The sequence below is a fragment of the Podarcis bocagei genome (genome assembly GCF_964188305.1).
Source record: "Podarcis bocagei genome assembly, chromosome: 4".
Taxonomy (NCBI): Eukaryota; Metazoa; Chordata; class Lepidosauria; order Squamata; family Lacertidae; genus Podarcis; species Podarcis bocagei.
Genome location: NC_138128.1, coordinates 45,685,459 through 45,711,915, shown reverse-complemented (window position 1 = coordinate 45,711,915; position 26,457 = coordinate 45,685,459). Strand labels below are relative to the sequence as shown.

The 26,457-nt window shown below is 41.9% G+C and overlaps 1 long non-coding RNA gene across 1 annotated transcript in view; it reads left to right on the top strand.

Annotated features, from left to right (window-relative positions):
• LOC308586047 overlaps nucleotides 1–26,457 on the top strand; it is a 63,287-nt gene that overhangs the window by 18,792 nt on the left and 18,038 nt on the right. Inside the window, exon 2 of the long non-coding RNA XR_014007728.1 lies at nucleotides 25,430–25,642. This is a non-coding gene — a long non-coding RNA (uncharacterized lncRNA). The remainder of the gene's footprint in view (nucleotides 1–25,429; nucleotides 25,643–26,457) is intronic.

The window sequence follows — 26,457 nt, the reverse complement described above, 5'->3', positions numbered from 1 at the left end:
GCAAAATTTAAAATTAAGCTTCAAAAATTTAGAACCTCAAGTATTTAATCACAAATAATTTAAATGGGGTCTTAAGTTTTCTTCTGGAGATGTCGCTGAAGGCCTCTGGACTTACATATGTGTATAATTAAAAGCTGGGTGATTGGTAATTAGCACACAACTGAAGGGAGGGAATAAACACAATTATAAGTCACACTTTATCCTCTAGCAGTGTTCCATTTAGGTGGCCAGCAGTCCAGGCTGGCATAGAAGCTATTCCTCCCCTCTTCTCTACTCCAAAAAAGAGAACAATCACACTTGAATGGTGGGTCTCACCACTTTTATATTTTAGGAATGTGCTGAGGTTTTAAAAGCACACATATGCATTGTCTTTTCCATTGCAATTCCACAATATTCTTCAAATCCACCACATGTCTGGAGTGTGAATGCAATGACAGCAATCACATAAGATGATGTAGATTTTGCGCATCTGGGTCCTAACAATATTTACTTAGATGTAAGTGTGTTTAGGATAAAAATAAAATTCTAATGATTAAATGCAGTGGCTATTTACATAAATATAGTCCCTAAATGGCTTCTGAACATCTACCTTCAAGAGCGTGCATTATCTATATAATTATATAACTACAAGCATATGTGCCCATATTTAAGTTTGCCTCTCACACTTCATGAAAAAGTAAAGAGAGATTTATGACTAGTATCTCCAAAATAAGATGCACAAAGGTAATCCTTCAGACTTGTGCATGCACCTCCTGGACCATTAAAATAATGTGATCTGATGGCTTTGAAATTCACCTGATTTACCATTTTTAAACTGAAAAAGAAAGAGCAAAGAGATCTCTGATATAAATCTGGGAGGCAAAATCTTTTGTAACCCCTCATATTCCTGTGAATAAATTAATATTCTGCAGTTCGTTCTTAGAATCTTAAGTTCTGCTGTTTTAAAACTATTTTGAATGAACACACTTTGTGTGTACTTTGCATGAACATGCAGGATCTTGAGTTCATGTTTTTCTAGAACCACTGCTAGTTTTCTCAATTTAAAAAAACACACACACTTGTTTCAGGATTTTCTGAAATCACCCCTTATGTTTATACATGCAAACAAATGCAGGAATAAAGCAAATACTTTTAAACAATTGGTTTAAAATTATGCATCTCTATCCTTTTATCTTAAATGTTCAGAGAAAAGACAGTCACATCTTGAGGTTTTTATATGAAAAAGAAGCCAGACGATGTTTCTGAGTGCAGGAATTAAGGAAAGGGTCTAGTTTCTCCTTTAAAAAAAGTTAGTGGAGAAGTTTACCTCTTTCCCCCTCCTTTGATAAAGTTACCCCCTTAAAGAAAAATACAGCTGTTGCTAATCTCCTCTGGAAGGACTGAGTCAATTGTTATTGACTTTGGACATAGATAATGTTGACAGAGATTTGGAGTTAAGAAGGGCAGTCAGACAAGAATGCATGCAAATGGGTCTCCTCACAACTAGACCCATCGCAGGATAACCTTAAGGGCCCAGGTTTTAGGCTTCGTCACAGGCAGGTGATGAAGGAAAATCCAGGTGAGTTATTTTGGGGGTCATTTTATTTTTATTTTTATGTATATACCTGCCCATCTATAAATATTCCTTGGGTAGCTTCCTTCTAAGCACTTTATATCTGAAGCATCTTCCCCAGCAGCCAGACATGCAAAAATTTCAACTGCAGTCCAGCTGCGATTAAGCATTACGGACAGTTTCTTCTCATGCTAGGAAGATCCTTTTGATCCAATTGTGGATAGAACGCAGTGATGACAATGTTGTTCATGAACTGAAGAGAAAGGACACTCCGTGTGAGAGGAATCAGGGACTCCTGAGTGAGAAGATCAGAAACGGCAGACAAGATTCCCTGAAAGATAGATTGCCCACAACCACTGTTATTCCCTCCGCCCAACAAGGTTCAGCTAAGCAAGGGGATGTTGGGTGCATTAAGAGGCCTCACCAGCATCCCGTGTCACCTCAACACATGTATACTCCAAAAACTTTTCCAAGGTGCAGGGGTTCCATAGCAGGCAAATAGGTGTGGAAAGGGTGTCCTAAAGGCAGAAAATGTGAAAACCAAGTCATGGCTATTGGCCCCAGGTCCTGTTTATGCATCTGGTTGGACATTGTGAGGAGCCTGATCTTCTAGGAGATAGGTCTTTGATCTGGACTCTTCTTATCTTCTTATGAGTTGTAACTCAGTCCCAGATAGCAAAAGCTGCAAACCGATATCAGGGGTTGTTGTGGTGCCCTATGTTGTTCATGTGAGATTGCTAGCCCAAATAAAAAAAGATGATTTTGAGTTTTCTTACACTTTGAGGGTTGTTGTTTTTCTCCCAAAACTCATACCAAGAAGCAAAATAGTAATTGCTAAAGTCATTCTTTGAACATCTGTATTTGTAGATAATTATGAGTACAGTAGATTGATTCTGTCTTGCCATGGTGTTTACTGCAATATAATCCAAGACAATTAATGGAGATCAATGGCTTCTAGTCATGATGTTTCTGCGTTCCAATCCACTATCAGAGACAGTATGCCTCTGAACACCAGGTCACAGCCACACCATACATTTAAAGCACATGGATCCCCAACCAAAATATCCTGGGAACTGTAGTTTACCCCCACATTGATATAATTTCCAGTACCCTTAACAAACTACGGTTCCCAGAATTCTTTAGGGGAAGCTATGTGCTTAAAATGTATGGTGTGGATGTGACTCCAGTTGCTGAAAAATGTGAGTGAGAGAGTGCTATTGTTCTGCTGTCCTACTTCTGAGCTTCCCATAGGCATCTGGTTAGCTTCTGTGGGAGCAGAATGTGAGACTAGGTAGGCCTTTGGTCTAATCCAGAAGGGATATTCTAGCATTCTTAACTTATTTGTCACATTTTTATCCTATCTTTTCTCCAAGGACATCCATTCAATTGCCAATACCATTGTCATTTTGGCACAAGGTCAAGACCCACCTGTTTGCCTGGGCTTTGGGTATTTCTATTTATATTGCAGATGTCTAAACCATTCACATCACAAAGCTATTGGAATGGTGTAAAATTAGATAAAATAAGAAAAAATATATAAAATGCACAGTCTCAATCAACTAAGAACAATTAAAAATATTTCTACAATAGCACAGTTAATATTTCATAAAATGATGGGGTCACATTTCATGGAAATCCAGTACAGTATTAGTGTGTGGTTGCAACGAATGAGACTGTGGGTAATTTCCTTATTAAAAAATGAATCATAATTTTAAAGTTTTGTTATGATGTTTTTACCTGCTCTTGTAACTATACTGCAATTGTGTTGGTTGCATTTATTTTTTTTATTCTACTGGGATCATGTAATGAAGGGTGAGTCATAAGTACCCTTAACAAATAAAACAAATAAAAGCTCATCTGATTCAACACCCTGCTGAAAACAAGTATAGCTAATATTGTTGCTTTGCTAGAGAGGCAATCCTGGGCCCACACCCCATTTGATGTAATTTAACTTACTTCTAAATAAGCATGCATAGTCTTCTATTTTGCTATGGCTTTTGTTGCGCCAACTGAAAATAGACTGTAATGACCAGTTTCCTAGGTGATCCAGGATCTGATTTACTGAGAAGGAATAGATCCCTTTCACTCTAAATGAGCTGTTATACCTAGTGAGATCATTGCAGAGTTTTGCTCTAGATCCCCTTTCCAAAGAATGTATTTTTGTGGTATAGGGTGGGAGTGAGGGTAGGAACAGGGGATTCTCTGTTGTGGCCTCAGCCCCTTTTAATCCCTCCCCTAACCCTACTGAAATTTCACATGCCGTGACCCTGCTGAGTTTCAGAAAACAGCAGAACGTATTTAATGAATCCCCATTACTTTGTAAAGTGAGATGTGTACTGTATGTTTATTTTATACGAAGACTTCTGATGCAGATTTTATCAGTCATACTTCAACACAAGGTTATACGTGCATAAACACTCTGACATCAACAAGCATGCTTAACTCTGTGCTGGATTCTTATAACAGCTGTGATTATGATGTTTGTGATCATAAGGGGATTAAGGCTGCAATCTAAGCACACTTAATAGGGAGTAAGCCCCATTGGACTCACTGGGACTGACTTCTGAGTAAACATATTTAGGATTGTACTTTTTTGTATTGGCATCTGACTCAAACTTTTTCAGGATGAAAAGTGCTTTGAATTATTCGAAAGACAAAGCAGTACAGAATTCAATACATAAATTGCTATATTCATTATCATTATTTTGCAGCTACACAGTCACATTCAGCAGTATTTCACTGCCTCTGTGTTGTATTTTGTGTTGCTTTTGTCTTCTCTACCACTTGATAATAATAATAATAATAATAATAATAAATATAATAGATTAAGAAGCACCATTGCTTTACAGTAAGATACAGGCTTTTGTGGTTATTCTCCTTTGTATACGTTTGGCTTATTATTAATTTCCTTTTAAGCAGCCAAATAATGAGACTGCCTTGCATCCCTGTGCAGCATGTCCTCCTCATATTGACATCTCATTACCTGCAGGATTTAGCTTTGACCTTAATTTGCAGAGTTTTGTTCTCCCACTGGTATTATGTTTAACTCTCATACTTTTCTGGTTTAATGGAAGAGCAGAAGACAAACTGAAACAGAGGTTCTCATTCTTGGAGGTGGAGATAGCTATACAAGTTTCCCCAAGGATAACAAAGACAAATTAAAGATGGGGAGCTCATTTGGCAGCCATCGCTTTTATCCTGCATCTGGGAACAGAGAACAGAAAGGTTCACGCGTGTGTTGATCTGTGTCCCATTGGCCTCTAGCGCTATCATTCAGCGCAACAACCAATGAGGAAAACACTGCCTGCACAGTTTCAACTTCCTGTCTTTTTCATAAATGCACATAGCTTGCTGGCAGAAAGCAGGGACATACACACTGCCTAAAGGTCCTACAATTGTCAGATCTTCTGTGCCATCAGAAACTCTTGTACAGTGGTACCTCGGGTTAAAAACTTAATTCGTTCTGGAGGTCCGTTCTTAACCTGAAACTGTTCTTAACCTGAGGTACCACTTTAGCTAATGGGGCCTCCTGCTGCTGCCGCACAATTTCTGTTCTCATCCTGAAGCAAAGTTCTTAACCTGAAGTACTATTTCTGGGTTAGCAGAGTCCATAACCTGAAGCGTCTGTAACCGGAGGTACCACTGTACTCTGTGATGCTAGAGGGCCTTTGGAAGTCATGACCCAAACCACTCACTGCTTAATGGAAAATTCTAGGATCCGAGGTCCCAAGTGCCATCTTGGGACAACTCAATGAGTTCCCAAGTGCCACCACTATAGCCTTCTGCAGAACATCACTGCTTTTTCAGAATTCTGCCTCCAACAGCTCAGCCACTAATTTCCAGTCACTCAAAAAGGGAGAAAACAGGCCCCACTGATTTCCCTGGGAGCTCTGTCCTCGGAACTGTACTCCTTAAAACAGTATCCCTATCACTCCAGGCCGAGGGCTGTTTGCAAAATTAATCATGATCATAAATAATAATTAATAAGAAGAAATAATGAATAATAAATACTAGACACCCTATGGCCAAAACCCCCTTGGGACTTCACACATCTAATTAACAATATGCACAATTTACTGCACAAATAAACCTACAAGCAGGGATCAAGAGTTCCCAAGGAAAATGACAAATGAGGGAGGTGAAAATGTGAGCAGTTGTCAAATCCTTATGATAAAGGCATTTTACTAAAGCATTTTCAATCTTCACACCAAACCAATCCCCGGTCCCCCCCCCTTTCTAAATTTAGAGAATGTATATATGTAGCATCTCTACCACCAACTAGCAGACATGTGGGTTACAAGACAAATCAGAGAAGCTGCCATAAATCCATAGAACTGTAGAGTTGGAAGGGACCCCATCTAGTCTAAACCCTTGCAATGCCAGAATCCTGCCCACAGCCATCCCTGGGTGGGCTCGATTTACCAACCTTCTGGTTAACAGCCAGACCCATTGTGTCAGAGCAATGAGGGTCTTTCAGAACTTGACAGAACACTACAGAATGGTGACAGTTTCCCTAAATGAATGGTTAAGGACAAATAATCCAGCTCTGTATAATTAATTTGCACAATAAAAACCAAGTGAGTCTAATTACATTTCAGCAGTCAAAATCTACTTTGTACGGCAATCGGCCCTACCTGGACTGTTATGCAAAACCAACATGGGGGTGGTTTTAGGCTTATGAAGTCTAGTTAAGGCTGATTGCTTCATAATGCAGGTTTTGACTGCTAAACTGTAGTTAGACCCTACTAGCGCTCAACACTACCATAGTGCAACATCTTCACTTGATTGCCAACACTTGCCATGCATTTCCTATATGCATAAGGCATGAATCCAATTCTGCAATGTGGTGCTAGAGATGGGAATGATCTGGAAACACAGATTTCATACTAAAACCTGTCTATCTAATGTTGCCTTGAGCAGTGGTGCGATCTACCAACTCAGCTCCATGATATGAAACTCACCAGCTAATTTGAACAAGCCTTTTGCCCCTCACAGATGAGCTGCTTGATTAGATTGAGAAGGCTTTGGAGAGAAATATCTGCGGAATATTTTGCAATGTGAAATTGTAGACACTGGAGCAGCCCATCCTGAGCTAGGCTTACAAAACTAATTGTCCTACTAATTTGTGACTTCCTAACTTGTGATGATAATGTTGATATGGCACAATCTTGGGCCATATGATATGGGCTGCTGTGCTTCTAACTATTTAATGACCACAGTGACATATTATGAAAGGCTGAAACAACAAACAACAAGTTAAATTGTTTCTCTGATGCCAGTCAAAGGGAATGACCATTCTCAGAAAGTGCATATGCCACATAGATCCTATCGGGCAGGGATCATGTTTTATAAAACACAACTCAGGGCTGTCCCATGCCTCCCCCCTTTTTTTCTCTTTTTATTTTTCTTTGGCTGCCCGAGTCCAGGATTTTCTAATGGCGCCCCACTTCCCCCACCCCCATATCAAGATGCACATGAGAATAATAAATTAAATTATTAACAATTTCCTGCCCTTTCATGACACCCAAGATCATCTGCCTGAGGCCTGGCTGTACCTAATGGTAGGCTCAGTCCTGCATCTCAGATAAGCCAAAGCAGAGAATGGGGAACCTGTGGCCCTCCAGATGTTTCTGAACTACAACTTCTATTACCCCTGACCATTGGCCATATTCTAGAGACACAATCCATCTGGTCTTATGGATTCCTTCCCACCCCCACTACCCACATTTCTATTATCAGTGGTGGGTGCAAGGGCAAAGCAGGGTGGAGTGGTGTTGCTTCCCTGCCCTCCCAATGTGGAGGTCACTGCCAGTAACTGCAGGTACAGTGATGGAGCCAATCCAATGCCCCCACTGCCTTGTCCATGCCAACCTCACCACTGTCTTGCCCCCTGACTTTTGGTTACCAGGAGTGACCTTCACATTGGGAAGCCAGGTAAGCAATGCCAGCCCACCCTGCTCCACTAGCCGCTACTGCCTATGATTTAATTATATGTATATTCCACCCTTCTCAAGGATATTAAAACAACATACCTGGGGTTTCCTCCATTGCTTCTTAACAACAGCCCTGTGAGGTGCAATTGGGCTGAGGTGTAGCCATTGCTTGAAGACCATTCAGTAAGATTCATAGGCAAGCAGTGGTTTGAACCTGGGTCTCCGCTGTCCTAGTCAGACATCTCATCTGCTACTTACACACTGTTTCTTCTCTGCATATGAAACCTTCCAGCACAACAGTCCTATGCATTCTGGGTAATTTACTGCCCACAGACCATACTAAAAGTTATATGTATGGTAGAGTGGAGAAAGTCTGGCTTTCCAAAACAATGCTGGACTACAGCTCCCATCATCCCTGACTATTGGACATGCTGTATAGGGCTGATGGGAATAGGAGTTCAAGGAAATCTGGATGGCCCAAGGCTCCTCGCTACTGATGTGCAGGCTGTAGCAAGGATCCAAACACTGGGAGACAGGCAAAAAAGAAAAGAAAAAGCTGGCAACTGCCTGTGACAATGACTCAGCAAATTAAGATAATGGGAAATGGAATGGGTTCTACAGAAATACTTTGCAAGTCATCCTTTGTACTCAAAAACAGACTCGTTAGGGTACCAATACTGATTGTTTTCTGTGGGGGTAAAGGAGAAAAGTTAGGCTAATAAACATTCTTCTTTGCAGGAACTCATGCTTACGTTCACAAGGCAGATGTTATATCGTCAGTTCAGTTCACCACTACAGCCATTATGTTCCATTTATGCTTCACTTTATTGTTTGTTTGTTTGTTTGTTTGTTTGTGGGTGGGTGTTTTTATTTTACATTCCTATTATTGTTTCACTCTTGGAGAGGAGGAGGATATAATATATTCATCTTTATTATGCAAAGGGGGGGGGGGAATCTGTGTGAAGCATTTAATAAAATCCTGCTTCCCCACAGCCAGGAGCAGTACAGTTAGCTGTTCTTAAGTGAATGTTCCTGTTAAAAATGGCTGGTGACTGCACTGGCCAAAGCTAGCATGGGTCAGAAAAAGAGCCATGCTGATAAATAAGGGCACATGCAGCATATTCTAGATTTACTGATGCCTTATGATTAAAACCATTAACTTAGTCTTAGGCAGAAGCTCTGCTGGTGCAGATGACTTTCTCTGCTGCTCTTCCCCTTGGTTATTTTGGTGCTCAACCTATTGGTTGGGAAGAGAAATCTTAAAGTTACCTTTTTAAAAAAAGAAGATTGAGCAGCTCTTTATGCTACCATGCCACATGGTGACACAGATAACAAAAGAGCAGGTCCAAAAAGGACTAGGCAAATTAAGGCAGGAGTGAGGGACCTTTGGTCCTCCAGATGTTGTTGAACTACAACTGCCATCACCTCTAACAAGCATGACCAGTGGCCAGGGATGATGGGACTTGAAGTTCAGTCTACCAAATGAAATAAACACCCGTCCTTTTCAGCACTCCATACGGTGCACATTACCTGCAGGTCTGAGTTGGAATGTCTAAATAATAGCTTGGTAGACTCACTGAAATGGTGATGATACCCTGGTGCATATGGTTGATGTTATGGCCAGGGTCATCTTCTGCCAACCCACCAGGTACAGAGGTGTAAAGAAAGTTGATATGAAGCTCCTGGCAGATCAGTGTGATCACCAGTGAGTTGGCTGATGTCCTATTGTTTAACAATAGCAGCAACCCCTCTGCTGCCCAAAATTATAGTGCTGAAATTAAGAAAGCTTAGGCTAACCAGGGGTGGAATTTTGTGTGGAAGGACTGTGAGCTCCGTTCATTTCTGATTGTCAAAACAAATTCCTGGGCTCATAATTACTTAATGCTAAGAGTATGTCTTTTGCAACAGGCTGTGGTCAGTTGATCTTGGAGTTCTACTAAAAATAAAAATTGATGGCACAAGCTTCAAGTCTGCTCACTCCATAATCGGTCCTCCCACTTCCTGCTGCAAGAGAGTTGGGGGAGAACATGTATGCACTTGCAGACATGGCCTAAGCTAATGCTTATTGCATTTGGAAAACTTAGGTCTTATCTGCAGGGCACATTCATCATACTCCCACCTGTATGGAAGCAGGAAAAACAAATGCATGTCACTATCTGTCAGAGTTCTGAAGTGCAACTGGTTAAACAGGGCAGCCAGGTAATAATTCACTTGGGATAGTATTCCTGACTGTTCACAGCACTGCAAAGAACGTGTACAATCTTGTTGTAATGCAGTTCCATGCAAATCACACAGGTCCAATGTTCATCAGTTAAAGACTATCCATAGGAAGCAGATCCCACAATGCTTGGCTGATATCTGCACATTTATTTCCAGTTACCAGAAGCGGAAAACATATTTTTCAGTTTAAGAGAAATATCACATCAATTATGCTTTTACCATATAAGGATATTCTTATTTCTTTTTACAACCCTTTGATGAAGATAATTCTGTTTTACCATGGTGGAACTGCGATGGTGGCATAATGCTTGCCCAAGACTTCCTTATGAATTCATAGCTTAGGTTTTCGGGTCCATATCCAAAATGCTGTCTGCTGGATCACACTGTAAATATGCATCCTGTACCATCTGAATATGTCATACAAGTCTCCTAAAAGAGAACTAAGCCAGGGACATATGAGAGATATACATGCCTGCGGCAAGCAATAGTACAGAACATATAACAGAAAGCACTGAACACGTCAGGGGGGGAAATGGAGCTGTAAACAGCAGCAGACAAAGAGTCCCAATCAGAAATGGAGCCCACTGGCATAGCAGTTGGCATAAGAACAAGGAATGACCAGACAAAACTCCAGGAACTGTAGTAAAATTCTATCCTCTTTGGTAAATGTGCAGAGTGCAAATGGAAAAACGTGTGTGTAAAGCTTGAATGGTGGCTTTATTCGAGAGAAAGGGATGAGCTGTCTAGGACACAATGGAAGGAGAAAGAAGCAAGTGCCACTGATGCTTACTAAAATTCAAGCCATGACCTCCCCTCCCTGTGACCTATAGCAGCACATATGAAACCAAAGCAAAGCGGCTCAAAGAAATCACAGTGTTTGGAGAGCAAAAAGGTGAGATTGAAATCCTACTGTAGGTTCCTGGGCCAGTGTGTGTAGCTGTCACTCAGATACAATAGTAGAGCAATCACGGGGGGGAACATGTGTCAGCATCCACAAGAAAGCAATTAGCCTTGGACTCACACATTGGTTGGGTTCGTGGCCTAGCCGGGCAGATGTGTGTTGTATAGCACCGGGAGATAAAAGCTCATATTCAAAGAGGAAATTGGGGGCTGATGGTATTACATCAATGCCTCGAAAATGATCTGTGCTCACAGAGATGGTTTCAAACCTGCGAGGACTTCTGCAATTCCTGAGCAAAGAAGGAGGTTCTCATTGCTTCCCTACGCTATTATTTGCTCTTGCATTGTAGAGTTGCAAGGGACCCTGATAGTCCAGCTGCCATGCTACCTAGTAGGGTTGCACTTTCAGACAAAAAAGCAGCGGGGGGGGGGGGGCGGGGTAGATTGGTCACATGGGTTGCCAGGGGGTGGGCCAAAAGGGTGGGTTGGCCCATGCAGTACTCCTCCTGATTGGCTCAGGGGTTAGTCCCAATGAGGAAACCACAGCGCACAATAGAGCAAGGGCAGTCAGCACCAAGGACAGCTCCCTAGTGAGCATTTTGCTCTAAGAGTGTCTGGGACAGGACTGGGACCTTTTATGCCTGGAGGTCTAGATCATTCATTAGGATGTTGGCCTTAAAGAGGCAGGCCTCTAGCTTGCAGCCTAGCACTTCCTCCTCCTCTCTGTGGATTCCCTCCAGGTTTATTACTGGTGTTGATTTGCTGACATGGTGGGTATGGGTCTCAATTTCTGGGGATGAGGTATTCATGCTCTGTTCATGCTTTCCAGTCCCTAGATGATATGTCTTCAACCCTCATCCCAGAGAGGGCTGTGTGCATGTGCCTGTTGTATTTGTGGGTCTGGGGTGCTATGTGGGCACCGTGTTGTATGTCTTCTCTTGCCTTGCTTTTTCATCTTGTTCTCTGAAACAGTGGTTGTGAAGAGCACAAGGCCATCACAATGCCTGGGGACCAACAGCGCTGGGATTGTTGCTAGCTGTGCAACTGGGGCTGAGGGAGTACTCTGGCATCACTGTGCCGTGTGTGTGTGTGTGTGTGTGTGTGTGTGTGTGTGTGTGTGTGTAGATGCAGGGGTTCTGCAGAGGGCATGTCCCAATTGTCACAAACTCATTGGCTGACTCCATGGGTGGGTGGCATGTGTCTGTCGTTTTCTCACTGTTTTTGTATTTTGTTTCCATTGATTTTAATTGTTCCTCTTCCTGGCTTGAGCATGTACAGCAGTCTTCCTCAATGTGATGCCCTCCAGATGTTTTGGGCATTATCACTGCCCAAAAAGAGGCCATGCTGCCTAGGGCTTGTGGGGATTCTAGTCCAAAACATCTGTAAGGCCACAGTTGGAGGCTGATGTATAGAATTCAGGAACCATTTTGCCAGTATACGGCAGAGATCTCTGGACCTGGAGTACAAGATTCTTTGCCTCATCTCGTAGATTTAAGCACTTATTTAAATCTCTCCCATTGAAACTAATTTGATTTTAAAATGTTTTACCGGTACATCACCCAAATTAATACAAATCTCCTGACTCAGTCAAAGAGAGCCTTGAGAATGTGAAGACAGTGCCTCTGAAGCCAAGGCTGGGGCTCAGTAGGATTTCCAGTAGTCCCTAGGCAAAGCTCCAGTGACCCACACCTTTCGTTCTTCCAAATGGTTGTCTGAAACAGGATAAATTATGAAAACTAAGCACATACATGTACATTTTTTTAGTGACACCTGTAGTTAAGGGATGTAATTTATTGACATTATTTAGACTGATTATAACTGAGCAGTTCTTCCTTCAGAATTTGGGTTACTTTTCTGCTAGGTGTTGATTTAAGAAAACAATAATTGTTGACAACAGCGCCCAGTCATTTGTTGACATAAAAGTAACTTGCAATCTTGTTGAAACTAGCATAACTAAGACTGGACAAAGATGGACAGCACCTATGTGATCCAAGACATACCATAGGAATATGAGCCACTATTGAAATGCTATTCATCTAGATAATCCCAGGAGCACCTTTTTTTTGCCTTAAAAAACCAGTAGACATCACCCTGGCAAAGAAGTCCAATTGATTTCAATGAGAGAGTTTTTAGCACTTTCTTAATCTTTTTCAGTGGAACTTAAAAGATAGGTTTAGATAGTTATTGCACAATTATTTAATAAACAAGACCTACATAGTGGCTCTCAGGAACAGATATAGGGCCAATCTAAGCAACACAAATGAAAGTTGAAAGAATGCTTCAACATGGTTCCATTTATGCATCCAAAACCAGCCTGGGAATACAACTGTGATTGGCTAAGTGCCACAGCGCAGAGTTCAACCAATCAATGGGCTCCACTCAACTGATATCAAACCCGCACCCACCCCCTATTCAGTGGGCCTGTCAGCGGCAAGGATCGTAATGAAACAAGCAAGGCTTGATTTATGCACTGGAGTCTCTGCTCTGCCTCATTCCAGCAGAGCTGAAGTGCCGGATTTCCTGTACTGGGCCCCATCATGGTGTGAGATTCTGCCAAAGTGCGAGTGAGATGTGCGGTGGGGAGTGTATCAGGGGTGGTATTGTCTACACGCAAATGCTCAACTTTATGTACTTTTAACTAGAGGTGTAACAGATGGTTCCGTTTCAGTCCAAGCAGTGGAGAACCGTGCCCATTCTGCCTGTAGCCAATCAATCCAGTCACTCTGGGGGAAAACTGCAAGCTGGGCTTGGAAGTCTGGCTGCCAGCAATCCAGAGGAAAAGCTTTTACACAGGCTAATGTGGTCGGCTGCCATGTGAAACTGGGGAAACGAGGAGGATGGGATTAAAAATACATCAACGCAAACAACCTCATGCTGGGCTTTGGTCAGGAATAATGGCTGGGAAGAGAGGGGAGAGCAGGCACAATTTGGAAAATTAAAAAATGTGCTTTGGCCTGTACCATTAACACCCGATCATTTTAAACTGGCAGGCATAAGGGGAAGGGAAATTAACTACTTTATGAGAAGAGAGCTGCCAATAGAGGAGTAAAAATTTGATGTTGCACAAAATGGCTGTAGCAGGTTGTCTTGGCCTTTTAAATGTTTAAGCATCTGCACAGGGCTGCTGGAGCCAGCCTTCCCTGTGAATTGGCAGAGCAAAACAGGGCCCTCCCTTCCACACCTCTTTGTCTGCCTGTCTGCAGCAAGATCATAACTTTTTGGAACTGGGTCAAATCCATTCAGATCTTTCAGCAGATGCCCTGAGCATCAGTGGGTAGATCTCTCTACCCCACCCCTCTCGATTTGGGGGAAGCTTATTCTTTTTCTTCTTTATAAATGCTGCACCAATGAAATGTTTTCATCAGCATGACTTGTGAGTTTTAAATTGCATAAAAAACCTATGGAGGACTGGACAGTCTTGATGCAGACGGAGTTGGTGGAGGAAGGCAAGTAACCATGAGCCAGAAAATAGTAAAGGTTTATATGGGCTTTCCAGGTTCTGACCCACAAGCATAACACCAAGAGATTGATTGCCTGAGATTTAAAAAATGGAGAAGAGGGATTTATCACCAGGCTTCAAAGGCCCTAGTAGTTAACTGGTAGGAGGAAGGAACAGGCCAGTCTATTTCTACCCCATGCAAATTTTGCATGTGCTCATTCATAAGTCTATCTTATTCTGGTTTTGTAATTCATTTTTTAAATCTCTACATAAAAATGCCTGTTTAATTATGTATTTTATTTCAATTTAAACATTTCTAAATGTATTTTATCATAAAATAAATGAATTTTATTTTATTCTAAAATCAATGAATTCTGGTAAAAAAAACTGAGACAAAAAGTGTATTGCAAAATTCAACAAAGAGCAAAATCCAAAGGATAGTTACTGGCTGCTCTGCACATTAGCCCAGATCTAGTCAGTTCATACTGGAATTCATAGAAACTGAATTTCTCAACCAGCCCTGTGGCTAGACTGCATTTGGCTTGGTGGGTCATGAATTGAACATGTGACATGGTCAGGCTCAGTTGTTGGAGGCGACATCTAGTTTCAGAGTTGAGTTGCTTGAGCTGGAAGCTGAGGCCAGCAGCATGCAGAAGGCCTCTCAGTAACATGACTCTCAAGCAATCAGTGTCAAAGTTTATGCCTCTTGCTATGTGATCTTTAATATGTAATTGACACAGCACCCCACATTCTCATGATCATGCCAGCAGCCTTAAATCAGTCACTTATGGGGCTATATAAATCCTCCTTCTATCTGAGTTTAAGCGAAGAATGCATAGCTTCAAACTTATCAACTGAAACTTGATTTCCCCTATACCATCTGCATTGTTAACAAACTAGAAAATATTAAAATACTTCATTGCATTCGTCCTCTGCCACGTGAAGAATCAGTGCTGCATGATGAAGTCGCCCTTCTTTCTTACCTGGTCCACTCTTAGTACAAATCAAATAGTCCTTACCGGTTCTCTGCAACATTTCGTGGAGTTTTGTTTTGTTTTGCCTCATAGTTTCACTTTCAGTTTGCAAAGTCTGTAGTGTGGAACAAACAAACTTTACTTAACCCAGCAATTCTTACTACAACAATTGTGCAACCTGCAACTGCCCTGGGTTTCATTCCCCTTCTAGAGTGCCCCCATGCACAGGGCACTTACTCCTGCAATACTTTGATTCCTACTATCATTACAGGGCTGCTTTTGCAGCTTACCTAATCATTTAACTACCCTTCCTTTTTATATTTGTTTGTTGTCATCACTGGTTCTTGCCAGATATGATAAAGAGTTAGGCAGGTCTGCAATAATATTCCTTGGAATATGTTAAGAGATGATGTAACCCATAAGTGAGTCATTTCCCCCTCCCATCTCCTTGGAAGCAAACTGCACTGCCTGTTGCCAGACAGACCCAGCGCCAGCATCCAGCATCCTTAGCCTGGGCACCAGCAGAGCTCAATACGGATGTTTGCCCTGGGGTGCCCTTTAAACAAGTTGCTTTCCAGAACTGTGCTTCAGTTAGTGCCTGGCAGTTGAGTCTTGGAGCCACCATCTGCATTTCCCACAATGCCTCTGAAGCAGTGTCACTCTGGGGAATTATGGGGAATTAAAAGGGCAATTCAGAGACCCAGCTGCCCAACACTGTTTGCTGCAATACTGCAACCTGATGTTGCAGCCAAACCAGGTAAACCCACCAGAGGGGGCACTGACACAGGAGGGAGCCAACCAGAAAGCATGTTGCTCAAACCTGGAACTGTCCCTGTTGATGGAGGTGGAATCCCTGTTGTCACTACATGGGGAAACAACTGCATTCTTATGTCTCCATAAATCAACCGCAACTTGTATGTAATGAAAACATGATATAAAAATTCACATATCATGCCTATGGTATATCGCAGAATCCTCCTATCATCTAGTCCAACCTCCTATGCAGCTGTCCCATATGGGGATTGAACCCACAACCTTGGAGTTATCAGCACTATGCTCTAACCAACTGAGCTATCCAGGCTCCATCCAATATCTTGTCTTCAGCTATTACTTAAATCAGAAGCAGGGAAGTGGGAGAAATTTGATTCTGTTAGCATTTAAAGGCAAACTTACCAAATTCGCACTCTCTGAAACAAACATGAACTGAAACACAGCAGTTCTTTGACACTTGCACTTCTCTGAATTTTGCAAGGCAGTTCTTCAGCCAAGAAATGCATACAAAAATATATATCCTAGGTTGGATATAGTGTGCATAAACATGCAAATACTAGTGAAATTAACATGCAAAAAAATGTGTTATTTTTGGGAAATTTGTTTTTCAAAAATGTGTATGTTAGGACAAACACATATATATTAAGATAAATTTGCATTAAAATGCTGGTGAATTTAGATGAGGACTTAACAAAAATTCCCAAACTAATGCAGAAATATGGAGAATTGAATTTAAGAATGGAAAAATGTGAAACTGAGTGAAATCAAAATTGATAGAATTGCTTATGCCTAATCAGATGCTACAGAGGAAATATCCAAGAAACAGGACAGTTCAGGAAAGATCACCAGTGTTCACTCGCTTGTTCTGATTTTCAGTTTAGTGTAGTTCTCCCCAGCTTTATTTCCATGTTGACCACAGGTCATTAAATAAATGCAAGCTACAATATATAAAACGTTTAACGTTGGGACTCATATCTTACAAATGATTACAAATGGCAAGAGGTAGGTCAACTAAAATTAATTGTTATTACAACGATCATTGCTAGCCATTCACAACAAAAACAGCATGTGATTTAGATAATTCCAAGGAATAAATGGTTGGTTATATAATAGTCCTTAACATCTATTTGCTAATAGAAAGTCTGTCCTTTGAAGATCTGACCAATTTTCCTTATCTGTCAACAGCTGAGGAAGAAATTTGATTCTAACTGATATGAGAAAGGAGCATGTCAAAAGATAATGCGCAAGATCCTTGGTTTCTCTTGAGCCAAAAAAACATAATCAGGCTTCATATGAAACATGAGAAATTCTCCTTTCCAGAACTGTTGGCATCAGATTAAGCTTTATTGGTTAGGAGCTCTTCTCAGCAGGAAGTAACTAATTTGAATAATATCAACTTCTAGACAATGCTGGTATTTAAACATAGCAATCTATGGTGCAACTGGGTTGCTCCTTGCTTATGCTGTTATCAGGTAGGTTGAAAGTGTTATACACCTTTCACCAGAATTCTGACTTGGCCCAGCATCATACTTAATATCTAATTTTGCTGTATTTTCAGACATCAAGAGACATTCTGATTTTGTCCTTTAGTGGACACTTGCAGAAAAGATTACAGGCTTGGGTTGCTTTTAGAACTCATATAACACCCATTCTGAAACCCCTGCATTGGTTACCAGGTTTGTTTCCAGCCCAATTCAAGCTGCTCATATTAGTGTTCAAAGCCCTAAACAGCTTAGGCAACAACAACAACAACAACAACAACAACAACAACAACAACAACAACAATGATTTATTATTTATACGCCACCCATCTGGCTGGGTTTCCCCAGCCACTCTGGGCGGCTTCCAACAAAATATTTAAAAAATACAATAAAACATGAAACATTAAAAACTTCCATAAACAAAAGTCAGATAGTTGTTTATTTCCTTGACATCTGATGGGAGGGCATTCCACAGGGTGGGTGCCACAACCAAGAAGGCCCTCTGCCAGGTTCTCTGTAACTTCGCTTCTCGCAGTGAGGGAACTCAAAGGTGGACCTCACTGTCCGGGCTGAATGATGAGGGTGGAGACGTTCCTTCAGGTATACTGGGCCAAGGCTGTTTAGGGCTTTAAAGGTCAGCACCAACACTTTGAATTGTGCTTGGAAACGTACTGGGAGCCAATGTAGGTCTTTCAGGACTGGTGTTATGTGGTTTCAGCAGCCAAGTATCTGAAAGACCGCTTCCTTTCCTTCAGATGACCCTGAGGGGATTCACTTGGTACTTACACCTTCCTCAGAGGTTTTCCGTGGGGTGGCTTGGGAGAGAGCATTTTCTGTGGCAGCCCCAAGTTGTGGAATTCTGTCCGCACAGCAAATGCTGAAGGTGCACCTCTTTACATTGACACCTGAGATATGTATGTAACACTGCAACTGTTTTTAATTCAGATTTTCAAAATTGTTGTAACCCACCTTGAGATCCCACCCTGGTGAAGGGTGGATAGTAAGAATAGCAGTAGCAGTAATGAAAATATACAATATCTCAGTGACCATCGGTATCAAAGCCTGAGTGTAAACTGCCTTGGGATCTTAACCGACTCATGCAGTTTAAAAAGTGAACAAATAAAGACCGGTCCACAAGGTAATTGAGCAGATGTAAATTGCCTTAAATCAGTTTCAACTAATTACAGTGGGGCTCCCATCAGTTTAAAGTCTGTCTTAATTGATTTGTGGACTGCGCTATAAGCCTTTTAAATCTCCCACCATAAGGAACCCCTTTCACTGTCACTACTCATTTTCATTCCTCTTTTTAGTACTTAAAAAAAGTTTCATTATATCTTCTTTAAGATGGCGTGACAAGACCCATACAGACTATTCAAATGAACGGATATGTCTCTATTTAGGGGCATTAGGCATATTAAAGGCACAATGTTTAGTTTCTTAATCATCCTACCTTTCTGATGACATCCCCCTCCCAGTTTTTCCAGTTTCACAATGGCTCCAGAACCACTTCCGGATTTCTACTCACAAATTAAAAACACGCCTGATTAAGGCAGCATGTCTAATGTGTATTAACACACATATATCAACAGCTAAGTCCTTAAGTGCTGGATCTCACTGTCTCAAATAATATCAAACCCAGAAACATTTAAAAACCGTATGTACATAAAACTGTTGTGGGCACACACAGTAATCCCACTTGCATGATTCTTGATTTGGTACTTTTCAGCCCTTTAAGCAACTCAGCCCCATTCTTAAAATAGGGGAGTGGGTCAGGGGAGCACTGGCACATGAATGACTGTCATCCCATTGAGTTGAGGATCATTTGAGAAGCATGCCCCCCAATTTTCAAGTTTCTGCCTAGATTAGGCTTCCAAATTCAACATGGCTGTCAGGCCACTTCTGACCTCATTTATCAATCGGCTGAGTAATGTTCTGCTGATGGGAGAGAAAAGAAAAGAGAGGGAGCGTAAGTGGAGACGGAGTGTCTCTGAAAACTGAGAGGAGGGCAGGGGGTGGAGAGCAATGGAGACATCTGACCTGGACACTGGGACAGCAGATAAATTAGAAAGAGCATAACCCCACGGAGATGCATGCTCCGGCTCATGCAGCAGGCATTAAGGATGAAATATTTTCAGAGTAACAATTCACCTCTAAATGGAAGGACAGGGACTCGCTGACATTCTGGGCAATGAACACAGCCTGCTGGTGCTCCTCTTGGAGGGTTGAGACGTGGGGAGAGAAGTGAGGAGCAAAAGCAGAAGGATTTATGCAATCCCACTTCCTAAGTTCCAGGTTACGCTTACCTTGTTGGTTTAACTCATTTAATAGAGCTGTAGGACTGAGAAGGACCAAAGTAAGAGAAGGACCTGGAACTAAGGACCAAAACGAACACGATGTTGAGTAGATCTCCTCATTTAAAAATAAATAAAAAATAAAGCCATTGTGGGGCTCTCTGATTTAGATTGGAACAAGATTTCTGGGAGGCAGGGGTATTTTAAGCCAATTCTGCCTGCAACGTTTCCCCATTCAAGATCATGCAAACAAAGATTGAAAGCTGATATTACCCCTGCTGGGAGGAAAGACTGCATTGTTTCTGACTCTTTTTTTAGGGAAAGGATTACGCATATCCCTCCACCTCCCTACAGTGACACTGCTCCGTTCAGAATGGGAGCTCCTGCCAATTGAGAAGGTCAAAAGAGCCAATCACCATTCTCTCATAGCATGTCTGTTTGGACCTTCTTATTAAACGGATATCAACAGGACATACTTTCACGAAAATTCATTTCAGTTCAATTCTAACCACAGAGACTCCCAGCTCTGCAGCCCTAGTCATGGAAGGGGTTTGCTGCAGTGAGGAAGAAGGATGTTTCATTGACTTTGGAGAGGCCATTGAGGAGGATTGTAGACACATTCCTTTACCCTGGAGTTTGTGCAGTCAAGGCTGGTTTAATCAGGCAACTGAGCAGAGTTGGATAGTTCCTCTGTTACTTACCCAGTACACTTCAGCTGCAGTAGCACAAACCTTACAGCCAGTTTGTTTGCATGCTGTCTTTACCACAAAGACATTGCACTCAAAGTGATTTACAGAAAATGAATAAATATGATAATAGTACAGTAGCCATAATATGTAATAAAATTATAATATTAAAACAACAACAACTTATTATTTCTACCCTGACCATCTGGCTGGGTTTCCCCAGCCACTCTGGGCAGTTTTCAACAGAACATTAAAATCAGAGTAAAACATCAAGCATTAAAAACTTCCCTAAATGGGAATGCCTTCAGATGTCTTCTAAAAGTCGGATAGTTGTTTATTTCCTTGACATCTGACAGGAGGGCGTTCCACAGGGAAGGGGCCACTACTGAGAAGGCCCTCTGTCTGGTTCCCTGTAAACCTCACTTCTCACAGTGAGGGAACCGCCAGATGGCCCTTGGCGCTAGACCTCAGTGTCTGAGCTGAATGGTGGGGGTGGAGATGCTCCTTCAGGTATACTGGGCCAAGGCTGTTTATGGCTTTAAAGGTCAGCACCAACACTTTGAATTGTGCTCGGAGACATTATATATCGCTTCAATATATATTACTGAAATATATACAGTACATATTTAAATAAAACTTGCCAATATGCCATTTAACAATATCCAGTATTGAACAATATATAGTACCCATAACCAATGTGGGATTGTTCCATCAAAATAATGGATTTGAAAGATATGGGTCATCTAGTCCAACCACCCCATTCGATGGTAGGACATGCCATTTCCAAATATTTCTAAAATATTAGTTCAGATTTATGCATTTAATTTATGGGTTCATTTATTAAATTTATGAATTGCCTCCCATGCAAATATCTCAAAGCAATTAACAGATAGCAGATAAATGAAGCTTTAGTGGCTGCATTCAGGCTCCCTGTGCACAGATGTCACTTTGGGTTATTTTCTTCCGCGGCGTGAGCTTACCTTTCTTCCAACATGGCTCTTTGATAACACAGACTTGCTTCATCCAAGGCTGGTTTCTTTCTTCTCCTCTTTGCCACTCTTCCATTGGGACAGCAGTCTGTCTTTCTAATTGTTTTCCCCCGCCCTGAAGTGCTTTGTCTGTTTGTCTGATTAAGCATTTTTCTGGCCTATTATTAGTAGTATAAAAATAACACTAAATGTTTTAGATAACTTCTCCAAGGGAAGGGGAGGTGGCTTCAAGATTGTCAAAGGGCTACCAACCAGCACTGCTCTTTGGCTGCAAACAGGAAAAAACAGGATTTCTCTGATCTGAAACTTTGCACGCCCACCCAAAGTGTAGCAAGTGTGCTGCTGCTCCACCACTGCCCACCCATGAAAATCATGTGCACGTGGATACACATACAGTATCTGAGTATATGGAGATTGTATGGTGTGCCATAGACCAGAAGGGGAGGAAGGGGCATAGGGACTGGTGACATGACCCATGTCAGAAGCACTTGAAAGGCAAGAAATGCATTTGGTGAAGACACTTCCAGATGGCCCAAGAGAGCTCACTGTGCTGCTTGCCAGGCAGGGAAAGTGAGAACAGCCAAGGCACGCCTGTCTCTCTGACCTAAGGCAAAATGTCTTCTCTTTCCCAGCTAATACAGCACACAACCACTTGTGTTACACTGATTGAGTTGCAGGGAGAAAGTGCCAGCCAACATTCTGCCTTCAGGCCCAGGCAAGGCAGACATAAAATATGGGATAGGGGAGAATCAGTGAAGACAGAGTTGTGTCCCCCTTAGCAACTGCCAACATCCACCTTGGGATGCTTTCCCAACAGTTGGAGAAACACAGACCCAGACAGATGATGGGCAAGCTCGATGGATGCATGTCCTCCCCATCACCTGAAAATATGGCCTCCTTCTCTTGAGGTTGAAAACAAAGTTGCTGATGAACTATCTAGAAAGAAGACAAGGGGCATGTGATCATCTACCCTGCAGACAAAACCACTTGGTCATTCCACCTCTCCAGGGGATGCTGGGAGTTGTAGTTTTATGAGGGGGGCTGGGGAACTCTGAGAGAGGCTCCCCAGCATCCAAACCAACCTACAGCTCCCAGGATTCTTTGGAGGAAGCCACTGCAGATATTATACAATAGATATAAATTTGCTGGATATCTAGGCCCTACAAGAGAGATTTCCCCAGTCAACTGCTCAGTCAATACATCCACACGCTGTTGCCCAATACAGTATCCATTTCTATACAATGGAACTCAGCACCCTCTCTCTGAGAGCAAGCCCAACTGAAATCTGATTATGGAATCCCACTTTGCAAGCCCAGCAAGGCATGTGATCTGAAGGAGTTTATGTTAATCCATATTATCCCCAAAGCTGCTCCATTCCTTTGATGTGCTGTGGAAAATAGCAGCATTTAAGTTTTCATGGCATGCGAATGGCGGAAATGTAGATTCTCATTGGCGCAGCTACTATTTTGAGAGACTGTTAACATCATTGGATTGGGGGGAAAGCAGGGAGAATTGCAAGGTGAAGACAAACAGAATACCAGAGGTGTCACCCAAATGAAGGATCTGGGTCAATTAATAGTCCTGATTTTGACTTATTATTTGATTAATTTGATACAGCATTTCAGTGAACGTGATATCATCTCAAGATCTTTGATGGAAATAGTTCCACAGGCAAGTCATTCATTGTCTGGCAAATGATTGTCTGGCAAGTCATTCTCTGAATGAGTAAATGTGATCAATTGTTTACAACAACACCTTCCATACTGATCCCTCGCACATAGACAGAAGAAGTCCTATTGAAGCCTGATTTAAAATTCACCTTTTAATATTTAAATGGCTGTGATTATCAAGTCTGTCATTTAATCATATGGATTAACTGGTGAATGCTTTCAGCTCTGGCAGTGGCGTAGCGTGGGTTGCCAGCACTCGGGGCAAGGCAAGTAATTTGCGCCCCCTAACCCGTGGATTTGCGCCCCCTAACCCTAACCCCCAGATGTTGCGCCCGGTGCGGCCGGGCCCCCCCTGACCCCCCACGCTACGCCACTGAGCTCTGGACAACGCCTAGGAAGGAAAGAAGTGAGGGCAGGTAAAAGGAAATATCACACATCAGCTATCAAATCATTGTATAAAAATATCCCCATTGAAGCTGTTGCAGTGTAGTATGTCAAAGTATTTTCTGGACAAAGGAGATGCTGACAAGTAAGTATTTTAACTGATGGCTGGCAGCCATTCTACCAAGCCTGTCTCCTAAGCTAAGTGGCCATGTTCTCAGGTCAGTATTAGGGTGGGAACACCCTCAGGGCAGCAGGAAATGGGACTGTGGATTAGTAAGAGTCCTCTATGCTTCTGGTTCAAATGCAGTTACCTTGCTATTCTTAACTTCTGCCTCATTTATTTATGTATCTATTGGAAATATGTATTCCCTCCTTTTCTATTTACTCCTTTATCCACCAGAAAGAGATTATAATGATTTTTAAGGAGATTCTTATTCAGGACATCCAATTACATTCTCAGTATTTATTTGAATTAAAAAAATGTTTTCTGCTTCCATTATTTTCCTCTTGCCCCCTCTCTCTTCAGCTACTGGGTCCTGCTCAGGACAAAATTCTTAAAACACAAGTCTATGGTTAATAGAATACAGTACCTGCCTATTAATCATACTGATTCATGAGGCAGATGTCAAGGTAAACATCACAATGAAAGGATAAAATGAAAGTACTTAGAACAAAGTCAAAAATTAAATCTGGCAGAAAGACATGGCAGGAAAATTGAACCGCATTAGGAGCTGAGGAGAATGCTTTCAATCTCATTCTAAAGATAATTAGGGATGGGATTTGGTGAATGAAGGGAGGAGGAAGAAGAGTAGTGTAGTAGTGAGGTGCCATAGCTAAAAAGGCCCTGCTCATTGTTGCCACCCAGAAGATGTAAAGAGGAAGATGAGCTCTGCCAGCCATGGGTGTAGCCAGGATTTTTGTTGTTGGGGGGGGGAGGGGGCAGGCAGAACCACAGTTAGTTTTTTTATTGATTTATTGATTTATTTAAGGAGGCAGCTGCCCCCTGCCCCCCGGGCTATGCCCATGCTGCCAGCCATTGGCTCTGGCTCTATCTACTGCTGATCTTCCTGTATTTCACCCTACAAGCCCCACAGGGTGCCACCCACCATTGCTAATGACTATTTTGGTCAGGGTCTGAAGGAGCTGCAAGCCCTCTCCCTGTGCCTAGGTCAGGACTGTGTGAGAGGTTTGCCCCTGCTATCTTTTTCCATGGAGAATCATTTCTCTGAAGATGCTATTAGCCTCAATTAGACAAAACTTGCAGGCATAACACTGTATGCTGACTGTGTTCTTCTAAATAGCAGCTTTGTGGTGTGTCGGTGTGATTTTCAACAGGGAAATCATGTGTGTCGGCTGGGGAAGGTTAACCTCCTCGCAGCCCCAATCCAAGTCTCTACAACTGGTTTTGTAAATTGAAAAAAATAAATAAATTGTGAAATCCATTCATAGAATTCCCATGGCACATCTGATTTGACAGAAGCTCTTTATTTCCTAACCACTGGGAACACTTAAGGGAGGGTGTCAAACTGAGCGCCTGGCTTTTGGTAGTTAATGTTATGTTTGTGCCTGAACTTCAGAACAGAGCAGGGAACTAACACAGTTACATTTGGGGCACATGAACTGGAAAGTGCAGATTCTCATGCTTGCATTGACTGGAATACTCCATCTTATTGGCTCCCCAAAGTTCCCCAGGAGGCCTTTGAAGTCCCACATTCTCCCATCTCATCCCAAAGCAGCCAGCCCGGATATAAACATGTCTCCAGTAATTTTAGTAGTATGGGTTCTTCTGCTCTGGAGGGCAAAGATAACTTTCAGCCAGGATTGGGCCTGGCTCCTTCCCCCACCGTCAAGACCTGGGAAGGACTTGGAGGCTTACATTATCTCAATTTTTAACTACAGTATCTCCTCAAAAAGCTCTTAAAAATCCAACCAGGTGCAACGCATCATTGATGAAAGCTGTACAGGGTTACACCATAAGAGGTTTTGGCCCATGTTACGATTTCACAGCTGCCCTGAAATCTGGTATTCAGCATTAATATATCCACAGGAATTTTTATCCCATTTGGTTCATTCTATTTTATTTTATTTTTATTCTGTTAACTTTATCCTATTGATTCAAATGTGTTTTCATTCCCCCAGATGGTCCCCTTTTGCATTTGCTTTTTTACGGAAAAGGCTTGTGCTGGAAGCAATATATAACAAGGCTTCGCTCTGAAATCCGGCAGGACTCTGCCCCCACAAGTTTTCATGCGACTGGATTCTCTCCCCTCCCCTTTTAAGACCATGTTTTGAATGCAGAATGGAACAAATAAATGAGAACATGACTCCTGAATGCAGAAAGAAACCCCAAAGGTCAGTTGGGTTATAGGTATGCAGATGACAAGCTATGATTCTGTTGATACAATTGCTTTTCCTGGCCCATTCCACACCTGCTGTTTGCTTTCAAACATTAATAAAAGCTGTTAAAATGCCACTGTATTGACATTCTAGTGCTCGTTTCCTGGGCTGTAGCTCTTTGCCAGGCTTGCTAAATTTCCTGCGGTAAACCTTTCTATATTGGCGCTTCCTTTTAAAACATTTATTCTCCAAGCATCATTTTGATGTGATGTCATGATTTTGGCTTACACAAAGCTTGGCACTCCCCCTTGTAACCCTAACCCCTCTCCCTTTCAGAGTGTTGGATAGCCGTATTTCTGAAGACAACACACATTCAGTTAACAAATTAATGTTATTAATTGTGTTGCTGCCACAAAGTGTCCAAGGTGATGTATAATTTCTAAGAATTCAACTAAGTTTTAAAAAATGAATTCATGGAGTTTGCTACCACAAGGATGGTAGCAATTTGTGATTTGTATTTCTTCAACGGATGTAATTTTATTGCTGGTTTTATCCTGCTTACCATCATGATAGTTTCCCCCCCTTAATGTTGGCAGTATAGAATTTTTTTGCAAAGGAAATGTTGGTGGTTCCCAGCTTAGTTGGATCTTTTAAATGAAAATTAGACAATTCATAGAGGATTGGGCAGTCGATCCTTACTGTTAAATCACATCCCCATATACAAAGACAGCATACCTCTTAGTATTAGATAACTGAGATAAACAACACAACAGGAAAAAGCTGTCCTCTTCATGCTCTGCTTACAAGTCTGCCCAGGGCCATCTCACAGC